This window comes from Desmodus rotundus, chromosome 4, assembly GCF_022682495.2.
Source record: "Desmodus rotundus isolate HL8 chromosome 4, HLdesRot8A.1, whole genome shotgun sequence".
Classification (NCBI taxonomy): domain Eukaryota; kingdom Metazoa; phylum Chordata; class Mammalia; order Chiroptera; family Phyllostomidae; genus Desmodus; species Desmodus rotundus.
Window position 1 is genome coordinate 108,221,379 of NC_071390.1, and position 26,098 is coordinate 108,247,476.

The 26,098-nt window shown below is 48.1% G+C and overlaps 2 long non-coding RNA genes across 3 annotated transcripts; both read right to left on the reverse strand.

Annotated features, from left to right (window-relative positions):
* Nucleotides 1–5,226: 5,226 nt before the first annotated feature.
* LOC123478552 (uncharacterized) lies at nt 5,227–6,750 on the reverse strand. Its single transcript, XR_006653776.2, has 3 exons — nt 6,569–6,750; nt 5,763–5,867; nt 5,227–5,613 (listed from the first exon to the last, which is right to left on the reverse strand). It is a non-coding gene; the product is annotated as an uncharacterized lncRNA (long non-coding RNA).
* A 1,324-nt stretch (nt 6,751–8,074) lies between these two features.
* LOC123478553 (uncharacterized) lies at nt 8,075–25,338 on the reverse strand. 2 transcript variants are annotated; one of them, XR_006653778.1, is made up of 3 exons: nt 25,233–25,338; nt 10,895–10,978; nt 8,075–8,256 (listed from the first exon to the last, which is right to left on the reverse strand). It is a non-coding gene; the product is annotated as an uncharacterized lncRNA (long non-coding RNA). The 2 variants fall into 2 exon arrangements; XR_006653779.2 differs by lacking the exon at nt 25,233–25,338 and adding an exon at nt 20,802–20,886.
* Nucleotides 25,339–26,098: the final 760 nt, after the last annotated feature.

Consider the following 26,098-nt stretch of genomic DNA (forward strand, 5'->3'; position numbering starts at 1 on the left):
GGTACATCTGATCTTAGCATGTGGACCTGCCACCAAACAATGCATCAAAGTCTACTTCATTGGAAAGCAGAGACTTCTTGTTACAATTCCAGAACAAAGTCAACCTAGCATTCCAAGAGGAAATCTCAGCTGACCTCTTGTTCCCTGAGTTCCTAAGACATTTACCTCTCTGCCTGTACTGCCCATTGGTCACTTCGTCATGTGGTTTCTCAGAATCTTTTCTCTTGGGAGAGAGTCCGGGTGGACAGAGTATTTCTCCCGTTTCCTTCCCAGCCCCACATCCTGATGACAAGCTAAGTGAGGGTCGCAGAAAACTCCCCAATTAGGCTGCAGGCTGAAGGGTTTCACCCCAGGGTCCCTCCTGGCATCCACACTTCCAGAAAGAAGACCAATCCCAGTGCCTGCCTGGGGGCGTCTCCTGCCAGGACCAGGGGAACTGGCTGCCATGGTCTGAGGGAACTCCTGCCATTTGGCATGGTGGGTAGCACGAGTCTTCCCATGTGCCGAGTGGATTCTCATCTCAAAGCATCCTGAGGTGCAGAGGTGTGCACTGGAGCAGAGCCAGAGCAGGAGATGAGATGGCTAGAGAGGGCATCACCCACGTCAGGGAATGCTGCTGGGCGGGGACCCTGAACGTGTGTTGCGGGGCTCCTAGGTAACAAATGTTCCCTCTGGAGAAGGCCAACAATGGGTGCCTGGGCAAGAAGGCCACCCAGGAACCCATGGCAACACTGCCCCTTGAGCCCTTCTTCATTCCGACCCCCAAAGGAGCCCAGGGCCCCAGCAGGGGCTCCAGTCCAGAAGCTGGGAGGGCAGCTGTGAAGGCTGGGTAGAGCTGGATCCTGTTCTGACACTGCTGGGAACATCTTTCCATGCATGCCCGTGCATGACTGGTGCCCCCAGCCTCCTTCCAACACAGGAAAGGGATCATGCACTAGAGCTTTCTACTCTGGAAGCAGGCTGCTGGCCAGCAACGAAGGGCAAGGCCACTGTCTCCACAGGACCTTGGAAGGAGACCAGCCCTGCCTTGGTTCCCTCAGGCTTGTGCAGGCACAGAAAGGGCCTCCACCATCCTGCATGCCCTTCTCCAAAGACACCTTGGCCAGAAGAAGAGGGTCTTGTTAGAGCCCTTATAGCAACGGGGCTTCTCCCAGGGGACTTACTCGGTGTGTGTTGGATCCCATCATCTTTGAATCCCAACTGCCCTGGACAGAGAGTCTCCAGCACATAGAAAGTGCTCAAAAATATTGATTGAATTGAGTTTAAAACAAGGAGCCCACTGTCTGGGGACGGCATCATGGAATTAGCAGCTGTGTGTTTCTATTGTCCTCTATAAGTGATAAGGGGCAGCCTGTCCCAAGTCCCTGTCTTGGAGGCAGGAGAGACTTTGGAGGGCATAGGTGTTGTTCCAACTCAAGATTGTTGCATGTTTCAGTGCCTTTGGACCCCGATAAATCACAAATGATATAAGTCAGAATTCTCTTCCAAGAGTTTCTTATGTGAGAGATTCATCCAGCAGCCATAATTCAGCTTTATGTAGACGCACGTTTTTTTTAAGTGCACAAACTTTTTAATGAGACCTCCCCTTCAGAAAGACTGCCTCAGTATCATGCTTAACAATGGAGAACAATGTGTTCACACACATTTTCCAGTGGTGACCCTCGTGAAAGTTGTGCACCGACTTTGCTGTCTAAGAATTTCTAATCTTTGACCAAGAGGCATGGGCACTTTTTTACTCATCCAGGATCCACAATACCTCTGGGAACCTGGACGGAATCAAAATTTAATCAAATTGTACCACATGGGAATTTCAAGTATGAATGATGCAATCTCTCTTGTAATAAAACTCTATTATTTCCTGATCTGGCAGTCACACCACCCTCCGCAGACCCGCACACGCCGCCTTTCCCTTACCCCACACACACTGTCTGGAGAGAGAGCCAAGGGCCCTCCTGGGAAGGAAACCGTGGAGAAACAGAATGTCTAAATAAAGTCAAGTCTTCTCTGAGCACCTTGAAGTCATTATTCAAAGAGCCTGCATGCACACACACTCGCTCTACACACAGGACACCTTCCTGGGTGGCTCGGAGACTTACAGGCAGCGAGGTCTCATCAGGAGGCACACAGCTCCTAATTTAACTGCAGTCTTGGAGGAGAAATGCAAAGAATATTTAAACTTTAAACACTGACATGTAACCAAAACTAACTGGCAGGGCTTAAAGGGCTAAGTTGGGATTTATCTAAAATTAGACTCTATTCTTTGAAGAGCTCTGACTCAATCACTCAGGTTCTTGTCTGAAATACATCTGAGTCTTGGCCTCTTTCTCTTGGCCCTTGGCTTTGTCTCCAGACAGAGTGTGTGATGGGGAAAAGGTCAGCCAGGCCTCTGGGGACAGGGGATGACCACAAGGCCAGGAATAATAGATTGTTCTTGCCCAGCAATTCTTTGGAAACAGGTTGGAAATGACCTTCTATGGGATTTGGGCGCCTTAAAAGAAACATATTCTATTTTACTTACAACAGTGTTGTGAGTCAAGCAATCAACCAATGGCTGTTTACTGAGAATAGCAGAAAACTGAAGCCTAACATTGGCTCTCAAGATGCTTATGATACAGTTCCCCGGGGGTGAGGAGCAGAGTTCACCAACCCAAAACTGAGGGAGGGTGAGGTCCAGCTCTGCCACTTACAATGTCTGCATCACGCTGGGCCAGTCACTGAACTCCTGAAGCTCTGGTTTCCCCATCTATGAAATAGGGATAATAATGGTTCTTGGCTCAGAGCTTTGTTGCAAAGGTTAGATGAGGAGGTACGCATGAGGCCTGGCACATGCAAGTTCTCTGTAAAGGTGGGGTATTACTATCATCTACAAAATAAAACCCCAAGGCTCCATCAGCATAGCAAATTAAGTGGCACAGTTATTAAGCTGTGGAAACTCAGGCTTGGAGAGATGGGAGGGGATTAAGGTGACACAGAAACCAGGGAGGAAGATGCCCACAGAGGAAATATTTAACAGTGACTATGGTTTTTAAAAGGTCTGATGAAGAAGCTGGTTACAAAGCATCATAACCATGACCTTTATTCTTCCTTAGACATGGCCAGGCAGAATTGCTTTCTTGTAAAAGATGGGATTCTGGGCCATCTTCTTCCACTCTGCTGGCTTGCCTTCCTATCCCAGACACCACACCCAAGGAGTGACTCTCAATGAGAGGGATCCTCAAGGTGCCCCAGGACAAGGCTGCAGAATGTCTTCAGTGGGTGAAGTGAGACTCCTCCCAGGGGAGATGACCCCCATCTTCCTTCCCATCAGAAGAGGTAGACATGAGGCGAGAAGCAGAGTGGGCAAATTTCAGGCCGTGTCCTACAGTTCGTACTTCTTCAGCACATCCTTTCCCACCACCTGTCTGGCCCTGGCCCAGACCTGGGGAGAAGAATGTAAGCAGACCCTTCTCAGAGCTCCAGCTGTCCTAGAAGTCCTGCAGGATGGCTTAGCCAAGGGTCATGGTGTGTGGTAGTCTGCAGAGAGCCAGATAAAAATCTCAGTTGAGCTAACGCTCTCTTTTATGCAAAGTGCTCATTGAGCGGCTGCTGATATGTGACAGTATGCCTTGGGGAAGATGCGAAAAATCAAGAGTTCACTCCTCTGGGTTATCAGAAATCTTGGTTCACATCTCATTTACCTGGTATTGAATCTGTTGACCCACTGCTTTCACAATTGGATGTTCAGATCTGGTTGCATCTTTCTCCTTTGAATCCCAGTGCCCAGCTGAGGGCCCAGCACATGGCGGCCACCACTTAATGTTTGTTGGATTAAACTGAGTTTGTGTCTTCAGGACTTACAGTCCTATGCTGTGGTTAGCATGGTTCTCAAAGGCATAACACAGTCACATCGGCCATGAAAGCAGAGGCCATAGGAGTTGGCAGGAAGGGAGCTCGTGCTCTACAGAGAAGGTGATGTGTGAGAAAGCCCTGGAGAAAGGATTCAAAGTGAGAACTGGAGTTGCCATGGGTGGAGAGGAGATTCCTAGGAAAAGAGGCAGGAAAAGGGCACCAGGGTGCATGAGAAACAGCAGGTGAATCTGTTAGGAAATGATAGGCAAGGTGAGTCAGAGCCGGTGGGAGTTTGAGCAGGTGCTGAAGGAGCTGGACTTTACTCAGCGGACATTGTTCCCTCTTACTTCTTATCCTCATTTGCCAATACTGATAACATTAATAAAAATAACAACAATAATACCTAGCATTGCCTGAGTGCTTAACATGTGCAGGGTGCTGTACTAAGCATTTTGCATGAATTAATCCTTTAATCCTCAGAAACACTCCACGGGGAGAGCCTTCAATTTTACAGATGAGGAAACAGGTGCAGAATGGAAGCTTCCCAAAGTCAAAAGCTCCAAGTGGCAGGGTGAGAGTTCAGCTCCAGACCTGCAGCTACAGAGTGCACTTCCTGATTCCCCTGACCTTCTCTCCCAAGGTCATGATTGCCTCCTGTGGCTCCTCCTTGCTCCCAGCCCAGGCCACCACCCTGTGCTCCAGTTCTAATCATCCTCCTGGTTTTATCTCCATACCGGATCCATTTTCACCACACCTTGCTCTCAAGGCTGGAAAGCAGACTGACTGACACAGCCCTGTCTCAGAATGATGTAATGGCTCTTAGGGGTGTCACATATGCCCTCTTCAACTAATCCATCAGCTTCCACCAGCAGCAGTGGCTGCTGTATCCTGATTGTCTTATTCCTGAAGCCCTTCATTATCTTCTGCTTGAAGAACAGCCTTTCGAGCATCATACCACAACTGCTGCTGCTGCTGTCCCCCGTGAGAGTAACACAGGCTGCTGCCTCCCAGTGTTCCCAGAGCCCAAATCTCCAGGGCCTCTTTGGTGCCAATACATAATGCCTGTCCCCACCTGCAGGGTCTCAAATGGCTTCCATGAATCAGCTGCTTAAACTTCTGGCTGAAACTCTCTTACATGGGGCACAAAGGTCAATTTATAGGACCAGGGTTGACTACCCGCTATCCTCCATCTCTGCCTGAGGAACCAACAAGCAGAACTCCTCCTCACTGCCCCCCACCACTTGAATTCCTCACCTCGACAGCCAGAAAGGAGCGGGTGAGACTTTTGGGGCCCACCCTGACTTAGCCTCAACAGAGATCACCCTGCCACCAGCAAGCCCCCCTTATTTATGCGTAAGACTTCAACATGAATCATCAATGTCTGTTTTTCCTCTTTTCAACCTTTATTTAGCATAATAAGAAAAATTTAAATCACTTAATTTTCTCCCTACCCAGCAATTCAAATAAAAAGCTTTGATCAAAGTTCCATACTGAAATTTTAAAGACTGAAATGATGAGTTATCTAGATTTGCTTAAAAATAGTATGGGCATTTAGGGGACTAGAGATGAAATAAGGTTGGTTATGAGTTGATCATCGGTGATGGAATACAGGAGTGGTATATAGAGGCTTTGTTCACTTCTGCATGTATGTAGAGTCTTCCAAGTACAGCAGAGAAAATATAGTCAATATGCTTTAATAATTATATGTGGAGCCAGTTGGGAGCCAGAAATGTCAAGGGGAACACTTTATAAAGTACATGATTGTCTATCCATTATGCTGTACACCTGAAATACAAAATACAAAATAATACAAAATGATGTTAAATGTAAACTGTAATTGAAAAAATTTTTTAATTAAAAATAAATAAACCTTCCAACAAAAGCAAAAGGCATGAAATTTAAGAAAATATTGTGGGCAAGAGGTCCAAACTTACAGCAATAACACCATTTTGGAGTTTCTCTTTTTGATTGCATTTCTTCACAGAATCTCTGGCATCCTTTTAGCCATAAACAAGTGGGCCTTGGCTGGCTGCGTGTTCCTGGTTCAACAAAACCAGACATAGTTAGAGTGAAATCTGTGAGTTGATGCCTCCCAACCCGCGATCCCAGAAGTCCTGCCTACAGTGTCCCCCAGGCCCAGCGTTACAGCAGTTTCATCAAAGCCACTGCCCTGGGTCCAGACACAGGTTGAAGTGTCAGCGCTCCAGCTTCTTCTGGGTCAGTGTAATGCTGACATCGACAATGAGGTCTGTGATACATCTCAGAGGAATGACATCCTGGAGGTGGCCGCCAAGAGCAGATGCCAAACTAACAGACTGCCAGAAGGTGTTGAGATGGAATGTTGAGAAAATAGTGTCATAGGAGTTCTCTCTTGGGCTATTAAAGTGTCCACTTTCAGATGAAGGAGCCAAAGGGACATCTGATGGCTCAGTTGAAAAGGAATTCCAGCCCCCTTGGGGAAGCCAAAGCATCTTAAATCCATAGCTTTCTGTGGTCCAGGCCTGGCCCCTTTCGTAAATATGGCAGGATGGTTCTCAAGAAGCTGGTGCTGGCCTTGGGGAAATCTCAAGTTGAATTAAGTTGGTGTGACTCTAAGAATGAAGTGCCCCAGCCAGTGGGGCAGCCCATCTGCTTGGAGGCCTGAGTCTTCACCACCTCACCCAGCCCTGCTGCCATCTGTGAGTGCCTTGGCAGAGGGCAGTGCCTTGCCTCACCTACTTAGAGCCCTCCCACTCCTGACCTTTTGGGTGCTATCCTGTGACTCCACCATGAAACCAGAGGGCACCTTCCCTTTGGTTTCTGAGGGAGTTTCAGAGATGTGAGCCACTTCTGCAACAACATTGTCTGAAGAACTGGGTCCGGGCTGTCCCCTTCCTCCTCACAGAGGCTGAAAGAAACATGGAGAGGAGACAGCAGAGAGTCCAGCTTGCGTCTGACCCACACCCAAGCCTGACCCCGGGCGAGCTCCTAGCAGGGGTGTAGGTGCCTTAATTCAGTCTACTGTCATCTGTCACCAGGATCACTGCAAGGGGTCTCCTTGCAACAGTTTTGATTCCTCCATTGTGTTCTCTCATAGCAGCAGAATCATGTGTCTAAATGGCAGGTCAGATTAGGTCACCCCCAACTTGCAAACCTTCAGTGCCAGCTTATTGTCTCAAGCTCCCTAACAGAGTCCTCCAGGCCCAAGAGACTCAGCCCCACAACTGCAGCCCTCCTCACCCTCCTCTTTACTGTCCTCCCTGGTTCCTCTCCTCCCCTAAGGGCACCTCTGCTCTGGCCTAATTGGGACCCACTCTTTGCTTTGCCTGTGCCCACCAACACCAACTCTCCAATAGGGTTCCTGATCTCCAACATTGGATTAATGCTATTCCTTAGTGGGTGATCCTGTGTGACCTGCACAGCCCTTGTCATGCTGTGCTGTAATTGCTGCTCTATTTCCCTCCTGCTGTAGACCGAGTGTCTGTGTCCCCGCAAAATTCATGTGCTGAAGCCTAACCCCAAAGTGATGGTGTTAGGAGGTGGAGCCTTTGCAAAGGGATGAAGTCTTGAGGGTAGAACCCTCAATGCAGATTAAAGAGAATTAAGGAGTCTGTCTGTGGAGATGAAGCCATGGAATGGGGTGTCTGGCTGAGAAGGCGTGACTCAGGGTGGAGTCATGGGCTTTAGAAGGCTGGTGCAATGAGACACCTCTGAGGTGAGAGGCAAAGGCCTAACTCTTTCTTCCTCCTCTCTTCTGAGGCACGTGGATGTACTCGGGGAGGAGGATAGATAGGGGTGTGTTGACCAACAACCCTGTGTCTTGGGGGCAGAGACTCGGTTCTAGATATGAAGATGAGAATGGGTGAGCTTGTAGGGATTCAGACCATTCTCCAAGGAATGAATGGAGCTTAACTTCTACAGATAAATCAGGAAAAGGTAAAGGAAAAGACCTTTGAGGGGGCCCCATCCCTACCATGGTCCAGTGCTTACTCATCTCTGAGAGTTTATCCTCAAGGCTGATGACTTTGCTGCGCGATTCATGGATTACTGGCTCTGTTGTCCAAGAGGGGCCCCAGGACTTCCTTGTCTTGCCTGGGGGAACCTATTGCTAATACCACTATTTGTTAAGGCAGCACCAAGTTCCGGTTATTCAGTGACCCCTCACACATCCAGCTTCCTCCTCCCCACCCCCATCTCACCAATGCTCTCTGGGGACATACTACCCACACCCTGGACTTCTTGGTGCCTGCACCCATGGGTCCTTCAGGCCCCTCAGATGCCTTCTCCCCATACCTGTTTCTCACTTGTCTCTTGGAGGATAAGCAGAAGAGCAGGGAAACAAAGCCAGGAGAATCCATTCTCTGGGGTGATTGTGGTTCCTTTATCTCCTACAGTGTGGAAGGTGAGGAGGCCCAGGCGATCTTTAGCCTGACAAGAGGTGAAGAGCCTCTGGTGATGAGAATCCAACAGTAAGGAGAATGGACATACCAGGGGTGGGCTTTCCTGTTACATTTCCAGAAAAGCCACAAGATGGAAATACACATGTGTTCAAATTCAATCCGGACAAAACTGTATGGACCCTAACACAAAAGACGGGGACATGCCTGCCGATTTCTCATCTAGCTTCAGGGCACCACTTCACTCCGACTCACTTTGATGGCCGTCTAACGGCTATGGTTTCTGTTCCACAGGCCAGTTATTTTAAAGGCCAAGTTTCCATAACTATGTGATAGACCCTGTCTCTAGGCCATCAAATACTCCCACTGCCTTTCCCCCAGCTTTTCCCATATCCACGCTTTCTCCCTTTAAGACTCATATTTCATTTTAAACCAAATTTCTCTTTTCTCTTTCATTATGTTGGCTGGCAATCACCATGGCAACCCTCCCCACCTCATCAATCTCCCTTAGGAATGGGCCCCTGGGCAGGGGCTATACTCATCATTGTATTAGTCACAGCAGTGATGAGCTCAACATTCACCCATGATCACCACCACCACCATCATCATCATCATCATTGATGAGTGCTCCCTCAGTTTGTTTGTTTGTAGCTAGGACAACTCTGTGACAAGTGAGCTTTGGGAAGGCAGGAGAGTCTTTCCTGGAGCAGGAATTAGGTAACTTGCCTTTGGCATTAGCTCCTCCAATGATAAAATGGAAGCTGCTCTGGGTCCCCGCACAGTACAAAACGGATAATACAAGACCATTAACCATATGTGTTTTTTTAAAAAACTGTATTTTGGGAGTGGGGTCGAGGGATGGGGAGAAAATGCAGACAACTGTAATTGAATAACAATAAAAATTTTTAAAAATAAGAAACTGTATTTTACTTATAAGGAAAACTACTTTGAAGATTTTTCTCACACTCATGATCACAAACTGCTTTGGTGGGTGATTTTTCTCAAAAATAAAGCTAGCCATAAATCCACAAAAAACAGGTATGAATCAAGGTCATTTTGCCAACCTTGCTGTATCTTCTGAGAGAGAAACATATTGCAGTTGACTCCCCAAGATATTATAAAAATACTTGTGAGCCAAAAAGTACTCAGAAGGTATAGAGTTAAATAAATTTTGTTAAAGTACTCCTCTATAAATATTTAGTCAGTGATAAGGGAATATACCACCTTGTTCAAACCTTGTATTCCTTAAGTAATAGTTTTAAGAGACTCAGCTAATTAAATAATACCAATATCAATTTCTACTGATGTGTGTGCACATTTTGTTTTGTTATATGAATGCTATCACATGTTTTATGAATATATGGCCATAATGAGCCTAAATAGTAAAACCACACCTCTGCTATGGGTGTGGGAAGTGAATTCTCTCTTGAAAGATGAGGTCATTCCTAATGTCACTTGCCAGGTATAATGAGGTCTGTTGCTCAAATCTAAAATGATCAGTGGAATATTCTAAACCTTGATCAAAATGGTGATTTCACAGGTATACAAGGAAGGACCCACAAAAAACCAGAATTACCTTCTGGAAGGTGGGTGCCTTGTTGTACAAGCTTCCCTTGCTAGGTGAATGTTCTAGGAACACATTTGTATTGGTGTACCAGCTGGCATTGTTGTGAGAGGCTACATTAGGCTTCAGGGAATTTTTCTGAAGACTCTTTCAATGCGTTTGCCCATTTCCTAAGGGGTGATTTACGAGCGCACCTGCCCACACTGCACTGAGTGTTCAGTAGTCTTTGACCAAAAACAACATGACCCCTGTGCCCCACCCTCCCTATTCACCTGATCTCACCCTAAGCGACTTTTTGTTTGTTTGTTTTCCTGGGTGAAAAAAAAACCTCAAAGGGAAACAGTTTTCCTGATATGGAAGAGATAAAACAAAAAACAGCAGAATCACTAAAAGGCATCAAAATCAATAATTTCAAGAACTGTTTTGAGCAGTGGGGAAAAAGTCTTGATAGATGTACTGCATCAAATGGAGATACTTTTTTTTATCTTTAAATTTTTTTTAATTGTTGTTCAATTACAGTTGTCTGCATTTTCTCCCCACCCCTCCACCCTACCCCAGCCAAACCCACCTCCATCCCCCGCCTCCACCCTCCCCCTTGGTTTTGTCCATGTGTCCATTATAGTAGTTCCTGAAAACCCCTCTCCCCATTGTCCCCTCCCCACTCCTCTCTGGCTATTGAAGGTGACTGAAGTTTAAACATGTAAGGGTAAATACACAATTTTTTATAAATAAAAATATGTATACATGGGGGGGTCACCCTTCGTATACATATGTAAGAATCCATCACCCTATATAACTTTGTACACTTTATTATGTCAAGATCCTGTAGAAAAATAGAAAAAATGATCAGGGAGAGTGCCGAAGGTGAACCTGAGAGGTGTCAAAATACCCCTGAACTGTGGAGGGAGAGGGGTGGGGTTACATCAAGATGATGATGGTACTCCGGATGTTAGTTTCTCTCACAAGATGTGACGGTGAACTGTCCATCTTTTTTCCGTCTTCCCCTCATCTCTTTGTACAGGTTCTTAGCCTAGTTAATCAGAGTCATCCACTTTGCCTCAAAGAGGGTTCAGATTTTTATACAAGAATTCAAGTAGGAAGAACTGCCCATGGTCCATTTTCTTACTTTCCAGTACGCCTCTTGACGCCCAACTCAGAAACAGCAGTTTTGAAAGTCGAAACTTTTGATTAATTCCAAGAGGTGAGTCGCCTTCAGAAGAGAAAAAGGCTCCTTGATAATCAAGGGGGAAGGCATGGAAGGAAGTAGGCATAAGGCTTGCCCTATAACAATAAGCCAGAAACTCAAGAGGGAAACCTGGCTGCCCAACCCTGGAAATGGTCCCTGCCTGAGGGGACAGAGGATGGGGTGGGAAACATTGGAGGGGCCTGAGATAAGGGATCGGATCTGGTGAATCTCATCCCTTGCAGCCAGGATAGAGTTGGAGACCAGGAAGCCACAGTGGAACTGAGCTCATGCCCACAGCTCACAGTCTGATCATGCAGGGGAACCCGCTCATCCCACTGAGGGTACACTCTCTGTCCTCAGTGCCACTGGCGAGGACTGCCTACTCCCCACTCATTGTGTGCCCTGTGGATTACTTTGCAGAATGGACACAACTTTCCAGAGATTCATCAAAATTCCTGCCTGTATTCCTTTTTGAATAGCCCGGGGCAGCTTTAAGTTCCAAACCAGAAGGTCAAGTCCTTGTTATCCAGACGGGAAGGGTAGTAGAAAAGGGAAAGAGTCCCAACACCTAAGCTCTGGGGGACAACCCTATGACACCCCTGAATGTGGCCTCTGTTAGAGGGGCCCCAAGGCATTTCACCCAAATGTGAGGCAGACACTCATGAAATGAGTCTTTTGTTAGAAACGGGGGATAATAAAATTAACCATGGGGAAAGGGTTTTCTTCCCTCTAAGTCAAAGAGCAAACAGGTTTCCTGCCTATGTAACTGGGCCTGGGAGAAGGTTCTGAAACACAGGACAGAGCAGGAATCAGGCCTTGCCACCCAACCCAAAGTGTCCAGGCCTGGCCCTAGCTCAGAATTCCTCTCCCCTCAAAGCTTCAGTCTCCCTGCCCCAGGCACTAAGTTTTCTTCTAGATGACAACTAGCCAGAGATATTACAGAGTGAGAGCTATAGAGAGCCAGGGGTCCAGTGACCCAGAGCACCACCTAGCACAGCCTGGAACCCTCCTTTGGGCCCTGTCTCATTCCATGCAGCCCCATAACAAAACACCAAGGGTGAATGCCTCCTCGCTACTCTTCCATGCTGCCGAGTCCCACCCTGGGAATGAGACCATGGGTTATGTGGCCTCAGAATGACAGCCTGGGAATGTGAGGTTATAATTACACTGAGGGACTTCACACAATGTATGTCAAGAGGGCCCACAGGAGCAAATTCTCAAAAGAGAACAATTTTTTGAAGAAGGTTCAAGAAGGAATTCAACAAGTTTTGCTCCAAAGAAAGACCTGGGTGGGGACCACCAGCACTGGAGACTTCCACACAGGAGACAAGCCATCCAGAATGATGCCCACACAGTGGTGTGAGTGACCACTGGTGCCGGCCAACCATGCATCTGAAAGGAGGGCTGGGGAGAAGGGAGTGACTGAGAGAACCATGAGAAGTGGGACGGTGGGCCTGCAGCCCCAGCTGGTGTCTCTGGTCATGGTCAGAATTCCACAGCAGCCACCCACTGTAGGAGATGACAGTGCCCCACTTCTCACTTCTGTGTCCACCCCAGTCCAAGCAAAGATGCCACCTGCAGGTCCTTGAAGGTGGCAGCAAGTCAGGTCAAAGAGGGGAACCCAAACAAGGCAAAGGTATCTGGTCCTGTGGAAAGGGAGGCTACGCACTGTTTCTCTTTTTTAATAGTAATTCTAAAATGTCCATGGCCTTTGTCCTAGCCGGGGGGGTCTCAGTTAGTTGGAGCATCATTCTCTAAGGTTTCAAGTTAGATTCCTTGTCAGGGCACATACCTAGTTTGTGGGTTAGATCCCTGATCAGGGAGCATACAGGGAGCAACCGATCAATGTCTCTCTCTCTCTCTCTTTCCCCCATCCTCTCATCCTCCCTCCCTCCCCCTTCCTCTCACTCTCAAATCAATAAATATATACTTGGGTGAGAATTAAAAAATAAAATAATAAAATAAAATAAAATGTTCAAGGCCTTTAATGCAGTCATTTCACTTCTAAGGAACTATTCTTAGGAAATTATCAGAAATAAGGACAAAAGTATATACAATGATATTGTCCTGTGTTGTTTACACTAATTGTTAAAAACTTTCAACAATGGGGCAATGGTTAAATAAATTATGCTGCAAATAGCCAATAAAAGATATCATCAGAAACCATTTTTAATGAATGTTTACACTAAAGGTTTACTTCTTTATAAAAGTAAGATGCCAAACCATCTATGTGGCAATTACGTTGTCATGTGTATTCAAAGTAAAAAGACTAGTAGGGAATACACCAACATACACCTGGGTGCCAATGATTGCTGTCGTGATTTTCTTATTTTCCAAATTTTTCTTATTGTTATCTTACCTTGGATTTGTTCCAGAAAGCAAAGCCTAAGGCTGAGGGCAGGTGGTTTATTTTGGGAAGTGATTCTAGGGAGCAGGGTAGTGACTGAGCAGTGAATCAGGGCAGGAAGAGATGAGGTGATGCATAAGGGAGCCGGTCACTACTGGGGGAACTAGGTCTCTAGTCCCCTGCAACCCTAACCTCAAATCCTCGCTTTGTGACCCCAAGAGCAACCATGTTTTTCTCCACAGAGGCTGTTGTCTGGGTGTGTGCTTTACAGCTTGACCACCAGCACAAAGGTGCCCATATCCTCATAAATTCTACATCGACTGCACAATACGCCAGTAGTAATAATGGCTAACACTTAATATATAGCAGGTGTTTTTCTAAGCACCTTGTATTCATTATCTCATTTAATCCAGACTACAACCCCACTGAGGAAACCGAGGCACACAAGGGTGAATAACCCACCTCTGCACACAAACTGACCCCCAGATTCAAGCTAGACAGTTTGACTCCAGGCACTGTAACAATTACCTTGGCACCCCTTCAAATGGGCCCATTTAAGGTGACCTAAGGTGGAATCTGCAAAGAGAGACCTCCACCAACCCGAGCCTGCTCTTCTGCTGTGCCAAGGACTGATTTGCCCCTTTCTCCTCTCTTTTGAACATCACACCTAACAGGAGCCCTGACTTCTAATCCAGCCACATTTGGGGTCTCAGCTGCAGAGGTGTGACTTTGAGCTGGGCCTTGCAGGTTTCTTTACACACAGTGGTCACTCAGTCAACCTCGGGTTGCTGACCGTTGGTTTATTCATTAGATGAATTCATGAATTCTGTGCTACAGAAAGCCTACCTTCCCCCAAATCTCTTCCCCACCAGTCTCAAGATCTGCCATTTCTAGTATTAGGATCGCCAGTTCAAAAGCTTAATGGAAACAAATATTTTCACTGGATCACAGAATTATTTTCTCAGTGAAGTTGGGAATATGTAAACAAGCTAATAAATTCCCCAGGACTCATTTCTCTAGTCCTTCCTCCTTTCCACCCATGGCACCCATACCAAGGATAGGCGCACAGTGGGTGTGTTTTGATGGAAAGGAGGGAAGAAGTAAGAAAAGGCCTGGAGCAAAACTTCCCACACCAGTTCCAGAAAAACTGGTGTGTATTCAGCTGCTTCTCAAATGAGCTTTTATGTTCTTCTTTAAGTGATGGAAATCTGTTGTCAGGGCCCATGCTACCTTTTTTTAAACATCCTTATCCAAGGACATGTTTATTGATTTAAGAGAGAGAGGAAGGGAAAGAGAGAGAGAGAGAGAGAAATATCAATCTCTTGCCTCCGATATGCATTCCATGCCCCCCGACTGGGGATGGAACCTGCAACCTTTCGGTGCATGAAATGACGCTCCAACCAACTGAGCCACCCAGGCAAGGCAAGGTCCATTCAATCTTTAATATGTTACCATGATCACAATTCTCCCCAGAAGAAGAATTTCATAGGCAAAATTTCTCAAAAACACTTCACCTTAGAACCTCAGCCCAGCAACGTGCTCACTTTAGAAGCCCAGCATGGGAAGTGTATCCTCAAGCAGAGGGTTCAGCCTGGTGGTGGCCTGGACCCCACAGGACTCTCCCAAAACACAGATTTCCAGGCCCCACCCTAAACCTTTGGGAACAGTCTTTAGGTTGGGACCAGGAAAACGTCCTACCCGATGATCTGAAGAAGAACCATCTGGGTATCTCAGCTGAGGGCCTGGGACACTGTGTGAAGGCCAGGGTGGAAGAAGCCATGGGGATGAAGTGTCGGGGAGAGGGGAGAGCTGCTTGAGAGACCAGAATGAGGAATATACTCAGAGGAAGGGTGTCATGTGTCAGGGCCAAGCTCCGTGCAGCTGACAATCTCCCTGCCCTCTTAGGAGCAGAGTGGGGGCCACAGACTTAGAAGGAGCAGATCCCCCACTTAAAGTGAAGGGTACAGGAAGAGTGATGACATGTTTTCTTCATAGACAAGCACAGACATGATGTCCACTGGCTGCTGATACAGCCAGGCCAGCCTTGGAGGAGACGGTGGGCCAAGAGCTTTTGCCTACTCCTCGTCTTTCTCCATCACACACGATGGGTTGGGAGACAGCCTCAGGTGCCTCCAGGCTCTGGAACAGGTTTCAGGCTGGGGCTCAGAACCCGTTTGGGCTGATGGCACCAGGAGGACTACAGGTCCATGTTGGGATGAGACCAAATGCCCAGAACTTTGCATTGTGATTCTCTGTCCTTGACTTTGGTCAACCTCCCTCGCTGCCCTGCCAACCATTCCTGCCTTACTTTTTCAGGTGCCCGGTGCCTAGCACCAAGCCTGGCTGGCTCACAGTAAGTATGCGATAAATACTCACTAAATTGAGTTGAATTCTCCTTTTCAATTGGCCTCAAGCTCCTCCATCTCTCTCATTCTGGCTTCTAGCATTGTGCATTTGGCTGGAAGAGAGCCGTGGTCCAGCCAGCATTCTACACACAGGAAGTGCTCAGGGTAAGCTGGAATTCTGGACTTGGAATGAGCATCTGCAAAACCCTCTCCCCTTTAGTGTGGCATTAGTCTGGATCTCATGCATCCTGGTAAACTTAGCTGCCATTTTTGCTGGGGGACACACTACCATGTTTTCCTGTCTTCCCCCCTTCTGTAACTTCTGACCTTAGTGTGAACTGGCAAGAAGACTGTATTGTTCTTGTCTCTATCTGATCTGGGGAGAGGCAATGAAGCATCTCTGTTCTACCAGCTGTGTGATCCAGGACAAACTGTTCAACCTCTCAGCAGTGCAAGGGCTATGCATGAACATCACTCTGCAGGTCAAGTTGTATTTACTAATAAACATGTGGTTCACAGATCATTGCATTTTTGTTCATGCATTTGCACCAACGTGTTTTGTTCTTGTTTGTAAACATGGGTGGAGTGTTTCTTGTGGGGAATGTGCACCCTCCAGGCTTGGACATGCAAACCAACTGTCTCCCAGGCCCAGTGCCAGGTCCCTCCTGTACAAAGACCAACATCCTTGTCCAAGGGGACCCTGTGTTCCTAAGTCACAGCCTTTGCTCTCAGGACCACAGGGGATATAGGTTGTTGGCTGGCAGCTGTCACTCTCAGGTGGCAGGGCTGGAGGGAAGAATTCTTGGAGCAGAATTAATTCAACAAATATCAATTGAACACCTTACATGTAGTATGAACTGGACTTATACTCTTTAGGTGAATGGGGACTGAGTCAGGACATCAGAGCTATTAATGCTTTTTTAGAGATTTGATACAAGTTTATTGATAGTTATTGAGCACTAACTGTGCCTGGGCTTTTCAAAGCAGAGAAAGAAGAACTCGAGCTGTGGACATACCAGGGCCCAAGTTTTCACAAACCCTGTAGGACCTGAGAGCAAAGGAGAAAGAGCTCCTTCTGCCCACTACACCTGTAGAGGTGTAGTCACATCTGGTTTCACACCTGGGGCCCATGTGTAGGTTCACAAAGTCCTGGATAAATGCACCCTTAACAGTAGATTCTGGGCAGGGGGAAAGGAGAATAACCACAGATCCCGAAAGCATTCCTTCGAGATTTACTTCTCCTGCTCCAGGCCATGGACTTGATAAGAACAGGCCACCTAGCAGAGTTCTTTCAGTAACACCTGCTTAGGCAATGGGAGAGGGCTCAGACAAACCCCCCTCCTCCCCTGCAGAAGGAACTGCTCTTATCTTTCCTGAAATTGGGTTGGAGCAATGGGAGAGGTTCCTCAGAGGACAGCCAGCTCAGCAAGATCTGTGCCAACTCCTTCCCCCAGGAGGAGGAGGAGGAAGGCAGGACAGCAGTGGCCTTTTTGAGGACAGTGATCAAGGTTTCCAAAGAATTGCAAGTCTGCTTGGGCCTTGTCCGTGGCAGGAGATCCTGAGAGTGTGCGCGGGGGGCAAGGAGGTAGGGGCTCAAGGGTTCCCAGGCTTAAGGGAGACATGTCAGCCCTCTAACCTCTCTCTCATTGTCACCTTTATGTCTTTTCAGGACTCTGAACAAGTAACCAGACTCTCAGGTTAGCCTGGCCCTTAAACAGACAAGACCCTGATGGTAGAAGGTGTCTCTCTGGGCCTCCTTGTGGGTCGGTCCCCATGGGCCCAAGCACTTTCTCCCTCTTCCACTCATCCCTTCTCCATGCAAGCACTCCACTTCTTCCTCATGCCTCTCCCTGGGACGTGAGTATAGAGCAATTATTCATGGAGCTTTTAGGCCCACAAAGTCTGGACCTGATTAGTTGTGCCACGCCTGCCTGCATTACAGAATCTAAAGTTCAGGGAGATTAAATACATCACTGAGGCCATGCAAATGGCAGTCCACTGAGTCATCCAGCTGCCTCACAAATGCTGCTTAAACAAGGACAGAACCTGAGGCCAGGGCCCCCAACAGAAATTAGACATGAAGGGAGAGAAACTATGCAACGAGCAAGTGACTAGCCAAAAATAAACTGAGACGTGTAATTATGAATACGCACTGCATCTCAGATGTTTTTATCATGTGACTGGTACTTTACAGGAATTGTGTGACAATTGAGCAAGCAGGAAGGAGAGGACTTGAAGGCCAGTGGAATATGTAGGTATTTAAGTCAGTGTAATCGGGTCTTCCCGGTCAGAGAGATGGGAAAATGAATGAGTGTTCAACCCAGAGCTTGTGTGTGCTAAGCTTTCTGTGTGTTAGCTCAGAAAATGTTCACAGCAGCAGTAGCAGATGGTTTTGTTGTGCAACCAGGAACCCCTGGTGATCAGCTGTGGTTCAGATGTACAGGGGCCTTTTAAAGTGCTCCCAACAGCAAATCTGGCCTCCAATGTGCCTCAGAGGCCCCATCGCTGGTGTAAGATGCTGACTCCGTGCCTGTCACATTTAGAACAACATCTCTCCTCCGGGCACGCCTGAACCTACTGCAGCGTGTACCCACCCTGTGACATTCACCCCGATGAGTCCTCTCCTCCCAGCTCTGAGGTCAGCCCGGAGGAGGCTGAGGACACCATGCAGCTTCTCCCCCTGCAGTGACCAGCACATGGTGTTCTTGTGCCTGAGAAATATACCAGGAATTTTATTATCTGATGAGGAAAGCTCCGGGCTACCCACGCTTGCTGCAGAGCCAGCTGAGGAACCACAGCCAATAGGAAGGCTGGGCATGGCTCTGTGATTGAATGTCCCCCAGTGAGGCCAGATTTCTGTGAACTAGTCTCACTCTCAGCATAAGGGACCAATGGGGACTTTGGAGAAGTCTGAGGTGAGCTGAGAGGTTATGGAAGTATCACCAGCTGGATAAGAATCAGAAACAAGATGGGGACCAGTATTCGACCTTGGTAATGCAATACCACTCAACACCTGGAAAGAACAGCTCTTGCTCACACCTATTCAGTCCCCTCAGCAATCCTGCAAGTCCAGCACTGCTACTGTCACCGTGCCACACACGAGGAACCCAAGGCAGAGAGAAAGAGGCTTGCCCAAGGTCACACCAGCTAGTTTGCCTCTTTCCCATCACGGCCCTGTGGTTCTTCCCTGATCCTGCAAAACCTCAGCCTCCTAGCCAGGGGGCCACCTGGTTAATAATTGGCGTATTCTTCAGGATCCCAGGGGCTCAGGCAGCATGCCCAGCTGGCGGCTCAGCAGAATCTGCTGTTTCATAGGAAATCATAAATGTCTTGTGACCAGAAGGACACAGGTTAGGAGACTCTCAGGCACACAGCCAGCCCAGGCAGACACTCAGACACTTCCTCCTCTCATCCAGCCTTTGCCCACACACACGCTGCACATCAGGAGTGGTGGCACACCGTCCCCCCGCCCACCCATGCACGACGCACGTCCCCCTTCTTCATGCCTGCCTCCTCCAGAGCACCTCCCACTGTGACCCTCAGTGAGCTGTCCGTTCTGCTTGAAAAACCTTCCCTGGCCCTCCACTTCCACAAGGCCACAGGGGGCAGTGCTTAGGAGCATGGCTTGCCTCCAATCTAGTTCACTAGCCATGTGACTTTGGGTTTTGGAAGCTCTAAGACTTCTGTGCCTGAGTTTCCTCATTTATAAAAGTTGATGTCCATTGGATTAGATGACCAAGTGTGTGTGAAGCAGGTAGTAAGCCCTGTGTCAGCATGACACTCTCTCTTCCTGGCTCCCTTGGCCCCTGTCAGCACAGAACTGGTCTCTGTCCCAACCCAGCAGACCCCTGATGTCAGGGACTGTGTCTTACCATCTCCCCACAGAGCAGGGGCCCAGTAAGTGATGTCTCTTTTAGTAGAGATCATTCTTGAATATCTGTGCTGAGGGAAGGAAGCATAAATACCCATAAATAAAAAGCATTCCTCTGTCCTGGCTGGTGTGGCTCAGTTGGTTGGGCTTTGTTCCACAAAGCAAAAGGTCACCAGTTCGATTCCTAGTCAGGGAACATGACTGGGTTGCAGGTTCAGTCCCCAGTCAGGGCAAGTACAACAGGCAACCAACTGATGGTTCTCTCTCACATCACTGTTTCTCTCCCTCTCTTTCTCCCTCCCTTCTCCTCTCTCTAAAAATAAATAAGTAAAAAATGAGAGAAAATGTTCCTCCTTAATGACAGGATTGTGCTCATGAAAAGCAGGAAAGAGCACTTCATGCATTCCCAAGTTAGAGAAGGAATTTTCTGTTTTCTCCTGGTAAGTGTTCATCCTTACAAGGCTGTTTTCAATCCCTTGTAAACTGATGGGGCAAATGATTCATACGCAGGCTGTTGTGCATCCTTCCCTAAAGGGAAACCACCTCAGTTTCTCAAATCATTCATCTAAATGCTCAGTGTGACTTGACATAAGGCTACCCCCTCCCCCAGGGGCAGTGTGGTGGCCCCCAAAGCAGGGCTGGCAGAGAGAGTCTGGATTCACAGGATAATCTTCACAAGAATCGGATATGCTCACAGAAGGCACCAGGCTGGAGGATGGGCTGCCAGCTTGCACAGCCATGGTGAAGATGGAAGAGCTGTGGGAAAGGAACTGGCGTAAAAGTTACAAGAGGGACACTAACGAGGTGCCTGCCTATCGTAGCTTCTCTCCACGCTGCACTCTCACATCCAACACCCTCCAACTGAAATCCGGACCCAGTGCCTGAGCTCATGCACATTGCTCAAAGGAACCATGGGCCTCCCTGACTGCTTTGTCAGTGGCTGTGGCCAGGGTCAGAAGGGACAGCTGTCCTTGTTTGCAACCGGCCTCCAAGCAATGCCCTGCTCTGATGAATGGTCCCCTGCCCTATTTGCTTGGAACTGAGTTCGGTCAGATGAGGACAGGGTGGTCTCTGCCTCAGGGGGTACAGGAGCAGCTCAGGCAAAGCCAGGCCCATGCCTCAGTGGGCTGTGCTGCCTGCTGTGCCCCCACTGCCCTCTCCCCTCTTCCTTGTGCCCCAGGCCCTCAGGCCTGCTGGTATCTGTCCATCTCCTCCCTCCCTCCTTCTCTTCTCCACCCCTGTTTTCTCCTCTGAAGAGGCCACAGCCTCCGCCAGACAGCTTACTTTGCTCTTGGCCTCCCTCCAGACATTTGTTTCCATTTCTCCTCAGTGGGTATGGTGGGGGGCTGTGCAGAGGGGGAGAGCCGAGACCTGCTCTCCTGGATTTTCTCTGAAATGTGAGCATTTCGGGTGGGGTTACTCGGCCTTTGCAGAGAGCATCTCCTGTTTCCTCCTCTGCCACCTTCAGATCCGAGGCTCTGAGGCCACATTGGCTTCTGCCACACTGCCTTGTCTGTACATGTCTGTGTGTGTGTGTGCATACTACAGGCACACATGGAAACACATGCATCACAGGTAGGCACTGACATGCTCACACACAATCACACAGGCACAGACGTCTAGTGCAGATCACACAAACACGCAATCACACTCGAAATCTCATACTCACTGACACACTCGCACATGAACACACATGAACACACATACATGCAGACATATGTACAAATGTGCATATGTGTACACTTTGTTCTTCAGCATTTCCATGGAGGTAAAGGGTATACATATGAATCAAACAAGCCTTCCTAAATAATGCAAAATATGCAAAGTAAAATATCCAATTTAATGCAAATTTCAGCAAACCAAAAATTACAAATTACAAAATTACAAAATTACAAAATTACAAAAAACCCAAACTGTGGTTTGAGGCATTAGGTGCCCTCCATTATTCTCTGTCACTCTTCCAGTGACAGAGTCCCCTGACTTAGAGTTTGGAGCCCTGGCCCCTGAACCCTGACCAAGCCAACACAGGTGCACCTGTCGAAACATCACAGGGCACTCTGCTGGGGGACTGGAGGGCAGAGCCAGCAGAGGGACCACACTTGACACTTGAAACAATTGCTCCTGAACGGTGGACCTGGCCCAACCCTTGACCTCCCCTCAACTCTGTGACCCAGAGGCGTGTCCAGAGCCTCAGCCTTTTTTTGTTGCTCTCTTCTGCACCACTGGTTGCCTTGGCAACAGTTGCTGCTGGCCCCTGGCCTCCCAAAGCTCAAACTGTAATGTGATCTCTGGCAGGTTTGTTCTGCTCTGCTGGCTTTGAAGACAAAAGGCGGGTGCTGGGCAGGAGCTCTAGTTTCAAAACCTGTCCCCAAGGACCTCCCAAGTGAGGGGAGGGAACAGGACCTGGGAGGGAAGGTGAAGAGAGGGCCACAGAAGCAGCTCTGCTAGGAGAGAAGCAGCTGGAGGAGCCTGTGTGAGGAACTTTGCTAGGACACCCTTTGCATAAATGGGCTGGATGCAAGTCCACAGTGGGACTGATATGTCATTGATTAAATAATAATAACTGAAGAAGTTGTCTTGGCCAGTCCTGTTCTTTCATTGTTTTAATCAGTGACTCAATGAAAACATGCTTTTAAGGCCACTGTGGAAAACAGTATGGAATTTCCTCAGAAAACTAAATATGGAACTGCCCTTTGACCCAGCAATTCCGCTGCTGGGAATATACCCTAAGAACCCTGAAACACCCATCCAAAAGAATCTGTGCACCCCAATGTTCATAGCAGCACAATTTACAATAGCCAAGTACTAGAAGCAACCTAAGTGCCCATCAGCAAATGAGTGGATCAAAAAAGTATGGTACATTTACACAATGGAATTCTACGCAGCAGACAGAAAGAAGGAGCTTATACCCTTTGCATCAGCATGGATGGAACTGGAGAGCATTATGCTAAGTGAAATAAGCCAGGCGGTGAGGGACAAATACCATATGATCTCACCTTTAATTGGAACATAATCAACATAAGAAAAAAAGCAAACAAAATATAACCAGAGACATGGAAATTAAGAACAATCTAACAATAGCCAGGGGGGAGTGGGGTGGGGACAGTGGGAAGAGGGGATTACAGGAACTACTATAAAGGACACATGGACTAAATCAAGGGGGAGGGTGGAGTCAGGGGAGGGAGGTGGGATTAGCTGGGGTGGGGTGGAGGGATGGGGAGAAAATGCAGACAACCGTAATTGAATAACAATAAAAATTTTAAAAACAAACAAACATGCTTTTAGACTCACAGGTGACACAAAGCTGCGAGGCAGAGCCCATGAGCTTTGACAACTGGAGTGCATTCATAAAGGAGACTTTATCAGGTTGAAGTAATGAGAAGTTTGGCTGCACAAAAATTGTCTTAGGCATGCTAAACACTCATAATATTTTACAGAACAGATGCCACCGGAACACACTGTGTGCCTGTGGTCACCTGCTCCCTACATGTGTAGTGGCTGGCAGTCTCTCAGGTAAAGTGTGTAGGCCTTAGAAGCTCAGAGGGCTGATGGGATTGGAATTCAGCCTTCAGTATTGTTTTTAGAATGTTAGTATGTAATCATGTAACTCAGAAACAGTTTAATATTGCTCTTATAATTAATAAGAGCAAGAATTCTGGAACCAAACTAGCTGGGTTTGAACCTTAGCTCTAGTATTTATAAGCTGTGTGTCCTTGAGGAAATTACGAAACCTCTCTGTGTGTTAGATGCCTCATCTATACAGTGGAGACAATAACACCCCCACCCCCTATCTCCTATGGGTTAACAAGGATTGAGCCAATGACTCTACATAAAACACTTAGAAGAGGCCTGGCACACAGTAAATGCTTATAAGTGGTTGCTACTGGTATTAGTGAGTTGGCTGTGCACTTTTAGAAGCTTGATGATTTATTTTTGCCTAGAGGGCCAAAGATTCTGGATGTGGAGCCAGTCTCAATATGCTTGGACAACTCAATCTCCAAACTCCTTGTTGTCCTGATATGGTCAGGCTGTGCCTGGCCACTCTTGAGATAAGTGTGAGGGTCACACCCAGGAAGCCATGTCAGTAAGGGGGACCAGGACAGCTTCAGGCTATAAGCCCCCAGCCTGCACATTGCCCTTGGTGGACCCACTCATGAGAGGGCCGTCCCTCCTCTGGCTGGTCCACAGGACCCACTCTTCTGAGGGTCACTCTGTGGATGTCAGGAAAGCACATCTTCCACCCCAATTCCACACCCAAATGTCCTGGAAAGGATGGGGAAAGCCGCCATCTCTCTTTTTTTTAATCTTTATTGTATTTTTCCATTACCATTGAGTCACCTTATATCCCCCTCCCCCTGGTAATCACCACACTGTTGTCCATGTCTGTGAGTCCTTTTTCCTTTTTGCTCAATTTCTCCACCCCCTAGCTCCCCCACCACTAGCTGTCATCTGTTCTCCATCTATGAATCTGTCTGTTTTGCTTGTTAGTTCAGTTTGTTCATTAGATTCCACGTATGAGTGAAATCATGTGGTATTTGTCTTTCTCTGCCTGGGAAGCCACCATCTTTATCTCCCTTCCCTAGCTAGTGGTTTTTCTTCCCCTCTGGGTCTTGGGAAGTCTGGAGGGGCCAACACCCAATGGGGATGCAACATCATATAAACATCTGCTTGTCCAGAGGGGGAAAACACTACTCTCAATCAAATCCTACAAGATTTCTCTATAATCATCCCCACACACTATCTCAGCCAAGACCTTTTTCATTGAGAATTTCTCCTCACCAACATGGCAGTGCTGATTTGGGGAACCTGGAACCCTCACTCTCAGAGAAGTGACTACACGATGCTTTGCAAGAATGTAGGTCACTGCTCCTAGAACAGAGGCTGTGAGGCAGGCAGGACCGTGGTCTTCAAGTGTGTTTGGGAATCACATTCCTTCCTATGTGCTTCTCCCACAAACCAAAACAGATTTGAAGCAACTGAAACTAGGCTTAAAAAACAAAATGCATGCTGGGTAACTGCCAAACCTCATCTGAAAAACTGAGTGCGGTCTCTTCCCATCTGTTGTGGCCACGTTTTTATTTTACTTATGTTATTTATTTCACCAGACGCTGTTCTGAGAGCTTCGCAAACAGTGCCTCCTCCTTTAATCCTCCTAACAGCAGAGGGGGAAACAGGCGCGGGGAGGTTAAGTAACATGTCCAAGGTAAACAGCCAGGAAGTAGTAGAGTCAAGATTCAAACTCAGGCAGCGAGCTCCAGAGTCCATGGTCTAACCCACCGTGCTGCCCTTCATTCCACCATGCTACTCTGCATTTTCCATAAGTATCCTGGAAACTTCTAGGATGCGTAGATAGTGGCTTCATAAAAACATTTTATAGTGGGTACTGCAGGCAACCAACAAATGCTTGTGATGCTCTTAACAATAGTGGCAGCAGTGACCAGGCAGTGTCATTTACCTCCACGCCACTGTGGGGAACTGTGGCCCTGGAGAGCAGGAATAACCGGCTCCTCTCCACAGGAGCTGCTACCCCTACAGCTTGCCCGAGTGCTTCAAGAACAGCGACAGCGACTGGTGTCCCAGGGGTCCTGCGCAGGGCTGCGCAGCAGCGCGATGCCTGCTCCAGCAGTAGAGGCAGCTTCCCTGCCGCCCTCGGCCTGACCTCTCCAGGAACTGCAACCACCCCACCCTTCCAGCTTCCCCTGCTGAAAACAGTACCTTCTCTTCATTGTTCTTTGAGGAAGTTTGGCAGCAGCACAGAAAGTGTTTCTTCCAGGCCCCAGGCAGACTTGCCTCTGGACTTCTCTGCCGGGACCTGCTGCTCAGAAAGCAGCCTTTGCTCTTTTGTGGTGACCCATCCTCACCGGAGATGCTGAGCTGGGAGGGGACAGGAGCTGGCTCCCGGTTACAATTTCAGTATTTTGCCTGACCTGAGCCCATGGGGCTGGGAAAGGACAGCGGGGGCACCTCTAGGTGACACAGCCCCTCTTCCCATGAAAGGCACCTACTTGTGGGAGCACAGGCTGCACCGTGCTCGACCCTGTTTCTGTGGGAGGAGTGACAGCTTTCATGTCTGTGTCACTCGGGGTGGGGGACATGCGTCTCCCCGTCCCGGTTCCAGTTTACTCCCTGACCCATTGCTGCTCAGGGGTGAGGGTGATGTGTAGCTCACATGGGTGTTTCTTTTCTGGGAGCCCCTAAGGTTTATAGAGCAAAGTCTGTCCTGAAGAACACAGCAAATGGGAGCCCACCCCTTCTGTAGGCTGGGTGCTCTCCTCCCACAGACTTGCTATCGAGGCTGGTGGGCAAGGATAGATATGTGATCACAGGGAAAATGAGGAGGGGATAGTCACCATCCGCTGCTCTCTGAGTCTCTACAGTCAGCTAACCGGCTGCTTCTTTCTGGGGTTGGACTGTTTCTGTGTCCCCTTCCGGAAGGTGGGACATTTTGCAGGTGCTGCGAACACCTCATGTGCCCCATCAAGTGTCAGGTCATGTGTTCACAGCAACCGTGCAAAGTGGACAGGCAGGGTCACTGTGCCCCTTTCCCAGATGAGAAACCCAGGACAGAGAGCGATCTATCG